General features: G+C 39.1%; 1 protein-coding gene across 9 annotated transcripts in view; it reads left to right on the top strand.

The window, feature by feature from the left end:
- The window catches only part of BBX (BBX high mobility group box domain containing), a 268097-nt gene that overhangs the window by 222586 nt on the left and 39150 nt on the right, over positions 1–6361 (top strand). The gene's annotated exons all lie outside the window — the stretch shown is intronic.

Here is a 6361-nt window from a genome sequence, read left to right as displayed (position 1 = left end):
TGGGGTAAAGGCAAGCAGAAGGCAGACTTCCCTGGCAGCTGTGTATAGAATGGAGTAGAGAACTTCTGAGGACAGCCAGGTGTAAGAAGACAAGAGCCAGGATTGGGAAGGGATGGGCTGGCAGTGGGAACAGGAGGTAAAGACAGACACCAGGGAGGTTGTGGGGGATGTAGTTGGATCCATGATTGGGTCGATGTGAGAGGCAAAGGGAAAGGGGAGCTGGAGATGACCCCAGCTCTGAACCTGAATGATGGAAGAAGAATAGCAGCCCAGAGCACTGCTTCTAGAAGCCTGGATGTTTGTGAACAAAGAGCCCTATTAGCAGAAAAGACATGAAAGATGCTGAGGGTAGGGACAACTGAAGAAATCCACTACTGAAAGAGTCAGTAAGTAAGGGCAGTTGTCAAGGTAAATCGTCAAGTTTGGAAAGCAGAGGCTCGTGTTCTCAGAGCACAGAAGAAAGAAAGGTAGAAAATAGTCACATAGGATTGCTGCATTTGGTCTGTGGTCAGTATTCTATTTTGCTTTATCTCAATTTATGAAACTAGTAATATATTAAGGTCAGGTTGAAGAACAGGTGCTTGGTCTCTACAGATATACTTACTCATCGTGTGTAAAAAAAAAAAAAGTCAAGATTGTAGATATGGTGGTTCCAAGGGAATTGGTAAAGTTGTCTTGAACCCTATTTATTAAAAGAGGATATTGACATTTTCAGAGGCCTGACTCCATGGTTTTTCTTGCATTAAAACTTGGAAAAACCACTTCTAATTAAAACCAAAGACATAGGGATCCCTGGGCGGCGCAGCGGCTTGGCGCCTGCCTTTGGCCCAGGGCGCGATCCTGGAGACCCGGGATCGAATCCCACGTCGGGCTCCCGGTGCATGGAGCCTGCTTCTCCCTCTACCTATGTCTCTGCCTCTCTCTCTCTCTCTGACTATCATAAATAAATAAAAAATTTAAAAAATAAAAAAATAAAAAATAAAAAAAAATAAAACCAAAGACATAGGTAAAGGTGAATTTATTTTCTAGTGTCTGTAAAAATTAGGTCTTAGGAAAAATGTTGGCTCATTTTAAGAAAAGCTGAATTATAATAAAATTACAGAGATTATAGGGATGCCTGGGTGGCTCGGCGGTTGAACGTCTGCCTTTGGCTCAGGATGTGATCCTGGGGTCCTGGGATTGAGTCCCATATTGGGCTCCTTGCTGGGAGCCTGCTTCTCCCTCTGTCTGTGTCTCTGCCTCTCTCTCTCTCTGTGTCTCTCATGAATAAATAAATAAAATCTGTAAAGAAATTATAGAGATTATATACCACATTGAAAAAATTAGGAAATGCCATCCCTCCAGATCCCTCCAGGCACATTAGCATTCCCCACCACTGCCAGTTATAGGTGGTGTTTGATTGAAGTGACTTATTTTCATTTTCTCTCTGTCCTGACATAGTGTTGATGCTCAGTAGTACCCTCCATCCTGTTGGAACCCCCTGATGCCCAGAATCTCAGGGGACAGCTCTTACCCCTGCCCCTCCCTATACTCCCTATAACTGAATCCTAATACTTACAATCGAGGGGATCTTTTCTTTGAAAGTGGTGTATTTCTTTCTGTAACTTTTTATGCAGAGATATGAGTCATATTTATGAAACTCCTGTCCTAAAACTTACCATCTCATTCCCAAACGCTTCGGCTTATTTTTGGAGGAACTGAAATACAGGAATTCTCCTAGTGACTTCCTTAAACACTTCTAGGGGAAACTTTAGTAAATGGCCTATGGAACAAAGGTCACCCCACCCCATCTGGAGTCTTGAGAAATGGTATAATCTCTGAAGAAATAGTAAAGAGAAAGAAACACTTAAGCCACCTTTCCACCTGGCTGTGTTTCTGTAAACCAAATAAAAAACTGCTTAATATGCTTAATATGTTGAGAGATGCTTAGACCACTCACTGTTCTATGACCAGTTATCTTTTATAATAAAGAAAATTAAATTTTCCTAGCGTCATTGCTATTCTTTATTCTCTGAAACCATCAGCCAGTGTATGTTTATGGCAAAAACATTCTGGTTTTATTTAATTATGGGAGAAGCAAACATCTTGGAAAGCACTGCTAAGTGCCATCCTAGGGTTATGTCTACACTGTTTTGGCAGATAATAAGCCAGTACAAAATGACTATAAATGTACCTTGGCTGCAAAACATTTATTTTGTACTAAAAGGCAGAGATTTTGAAATTGAAACTTCTTGATTAGTGTCGGTCGATCTTTTTTCGCACTGCCTTGTTTTTAATCTAGCTGGATCCTTTATAATAGACAATGAAAGACAAAAGATAATTAAGAGTGAAATAATATGGTACATTTTGGAACAACTTATCCATTTCTTTGTACCAGTTAAAGGTCATCTACTTCTGTGCTATTATTCTTATCTAGTACACATGATTAATTATTTTTCACTGGTCATTTCACTAAGTCTTTTATAGCAGAACACATTAAAGAAATGAATCGATACCTTAACATTTGTAGAAAGAAATACATTTTAAAATGTCTTTGATTCAAAGAGATAAAAGCTTGCTTAGCACAGATTTATTATGTCTCTGTAGTCCCCAATAACAAACCCTGAGCCTATGTTGTGATCTTACCTAAACTGAAAATGGTAGTCTCCTTGAACTCAGGAACATAAGAAATAATCCCTCCACTGCACATTTCATCTCACCCCTTCAACGTTCCTATTGAAAGTTTTCTTTGTAATCATTTTTGAGGATAATTTTTTATACATCTGTCCAATATGTGCATCCTGTAGAACCTCAGTTTCAGCGTCCTTGGTTTTCATTTTTCTTTTAGGGGTGAGTTACCATTTCTTCCGACACGTCACTGTCAGGCCATTCTGACTACACAAAACAGTGAGGAACTTCAGTTAGGTGTCAGTTATCAGAAGTAAAGCTAAATTATCGGTGATTAGTTTTCACTGTTGATCTTGGGAACCATAAGTAAGGAAGTGTGAATGCTGGTCCTAATTAGCATTATTGTGGGTTTGTTTGTTTTTGTTTTTGTTTTTTTAATAGATTTGTAAGATAACTCTGATATGAATCAGAATGCATTTTAGAATCCTCAGTTACCTCAGAATTAATGAACCGTTCAATACAAAACAATTATGTGTGGAATGCTTTCTTTTTGAAAGGTACTACGATATCCTTGGAGGAGAATACAAAGGTGAACAGGATCAATTTTGTGCCCCTCTGAGTTATAGTTATAAAAAAATATATATAGTGCCTGAGGGAATAGATAATAAATATCAAATATTTATGCCAGGCCTTTGATTTAAAACATTAACATTCTGACTTCTTTGAATACAGCCATGGGAATTCCATCCAGAAAGTGTCCTGCAGACGTATTACGTCCTCACTTTTAAAGAAGGTTATTGTTCAATTTAAAATAATAATAGAAGAATAAATTGTCATTTGCTAAGGCATATTTTGTTTCGAGGCTTGATTAATAACCAACCCTCTATTAAGGGCAACTTGACTAATTAATAACAGACATTAATTCTGTGCTTCCCACAATGTGGTTTTATTCACTTCAGTTCACTCTGATTTATGTTTCTCTGTGTCCACTGTGCTAATCTGTATGCATGTCCATGCATGTGAACAGAATATAGCTTGTATGCACTTTAATAAGTTTCACGACAGTTAATTGATAGATTCTCTCAAAAGTAGATGAAAGTAGATGTTTGTACCCAGTAGTAGAACTGAGCTTAAAAATATGTTTAATGAGAGTAGCTTCTTGAAAAATAACTGATTTAAGATCTCCTGCATCTAATTTTGTTGTATATGTTTTTTTCCCAATTACAGAACCGTTCAACCCTAGAATGGAAAAATTAAAATACTTAGCGTACCAGGGCCATGACGTGCTACTAATGATATCCATAGGACGAGTACTGTTACTGCTATTTGCTAATGTTGATTCTGTATGGCACAAGGCCTCCGAGGGGTGGTTGTCAGAATACATTTATTCCTGTTCTCTACTAGCACTATTTCAAGTGCTATACATGTGCAGCTCATTGAACCTCCTAGTATTCCTAAGAGAAATACTGTTAACATCCATGGTTTATAGATGGGGAAACTAAGGCACAGAAAGCTTTATAGAAAATGAGCATAATCACAGGAAGAGCCAGCCTGCAGTCCCAGACAGTCTGGTTCCAGAATCCCTGCCTTTTGAAATAGCTTCTCAATATAGAATTTGCTCATATCTAAGAGTGATGTGATGGCATCTTCTAAGAGTCACCAAATCCATAGCTATTCCCAAGTTGTTTGTTTTATGTGAAAATATGGACTCTTAACTCCTGGAGACTTTTGAAAATTATTTCTAATAATAAAATGTTTGAAATCATAGAAGAGATTATAAAAACTGGGAATTAAAGTTTCCCCCAAAAAGGTCTTCTTTTTTCAGATGTGCTATTCCAGAGTCTGTTTTGATGGTTCGTATCTCTGGTGGCTGGGTGCCTGTGTCCCCTTGATTTCCAGCTGGGTTCAGCCAGTGGGAGACTCTGGTGGGAAAATATGGAATGAGGGGAAGAGAGGAGCCAGGATGTGGGAAGGGATGGGGATGGCTGGGGGTAAAACAGAGGTAACATCTCTTCCACGTATTCGGTTCTCTCCATTTAGACCGACCATGGTTCCTTCTTCCTCTGGGGATCTTCCCCCCCTTTGTTCCTGCTGTTGCTAATCCCTAGATTGCCTCACCAACCTCCTGTTTGGGCATCATAGTTCTTCGTGTCCTATGTAACCAAACTGTGCCTTGCATTAAATTCCCTCTGCTAGATGTGCTTTAAGTTGTTTTTTGGGTTTTTTTTTAAGATTTTATTTATTCATGAGAGACAGAGAGAGAGGCAGAGACATAGACAAAGGGAGAAGCAGGCTCCTCACGGGGAGCCTAATGTGGGACTCGATCCTGGATGTGGGGATCAAGACCTGAGCCAAAGGCAGACACTGAGCTGCTGAGCCACCCAAGCATCCCCACTTTAAGTTGTTTCTGTCTGCCTAGTTAGACCCTGACTAATATACAAGCCATTTTCATTTTCCAGTTGGTATCATTATAAAATAGGCTAAGAATGATGTTGGCATACTGTATTGATTCCAGCAAGACTTTTGACACACACGTTTTGTGAAGAAAATGGGGGGAATTTAGACTGGATTATAAAACATTCTTTGATTGCTGAAGCTCATTAATGTTCAAATAAACCTGATGAAAGGCCTCTAGAAATCTGCCAGAAGGCTCTGTCCTTACCCATGTCCTTTTCAACATTATCAAAGATTTGGATGGAAACACAAAAAGCAGCCTTATAAAAATGTGTCCATAACACAGAGATGGAAAGTAATGTAGTTCAGAGGTTGAAAGGACAAACTTTATAAGGAAAAATGGAAAATCTCACATCTATGTACAAGAAATACAGAATAGGAGAGACTAAGTTTCCCAGCATATTATCATATTATATGTGTAAAGAAATCCGGGATTTTTATTGACCACAAACCCAGTACAAGCCAGAAGTTTGACCCTTTCTTTTTTCTTTTTTAATGATTTATTTATTCATTTTAGTGAGAGAGAGCACACGTGCATGTGCATGCAGGGGTTAGTGTGCAGAGGGAGAGAAAGCAAACTATCTTTTGAGCGTGGACCCTGAAATCACAACCTGAGCCAAAACCAAGAGTTGAATACTTACGGGACTCCAGCACACAGGAACCCTGATCTTTTTTTTTTTTTTTTTTTAATGGGAGGGGAGCAATTCTTCATCTTTGGGCCCCATTGGAAGATGAATTATGTCCCTTTCAGCTGGCAAGTTGGCAGTCCCACTTCTCATCTAGAGTAGTACGGAAGGCTAGGAACTTACTCTAAGAAAGATACTAGTAAATTCACATTCCCTGGCCCTCATGAAGCTTTTTATGTAAAGTGTCTACACTTTTGTGTCACGACAACCCAGTGAAGCGTGTATTACCCCATTTCTCAGCCTTTATTTCCCCATATGGATTCAAGTCGAAGTGTGGCCTTAGGCAAGCACTGTGTTACTTGGTCCTGAACTCAGCTTACTTCAATAAAGCCCAGTTCTCGCTTCAGGACATCAGTACTACACATAGATAAGAGAGTCCCAAGTTTTGAAAGGACGAGAAGCTTTTCCATCTGATGAGCAGTTAAGGGAATTGGGATATTATGCCAGGAGAAGAGACTTAGGGGAACATACATCTGTCTTCCAGGATTTAGAAGTCTTTCACATGAAAGAGTGGATTACTTTATGTGACTTTAGGGAACAACTAATACTGACAGAGTAATATTTTCCTCAAAATTTTAAAGATTTCTGAGGAAACTGCCCTCTACTGTGGTCAC

Source organism: Canis aureus, chromosome 35 (genome assembly GCF_053574225.1).
Source record: "Canis aureus isolate CA01 chromosome 35, VMU_Caureus_v.1.0, whole genome shotgun sequence".
Lineage (NCBI taxonomy): Eukaryota > Metazoa > Chordata > Mammalia > Carnivora > Canidae > Canis > Canis aureus.
Note: the sequence above shows the minus strand (reverse complement) of the source record. Positions and strands in the feature narration are given on the sequence as shown.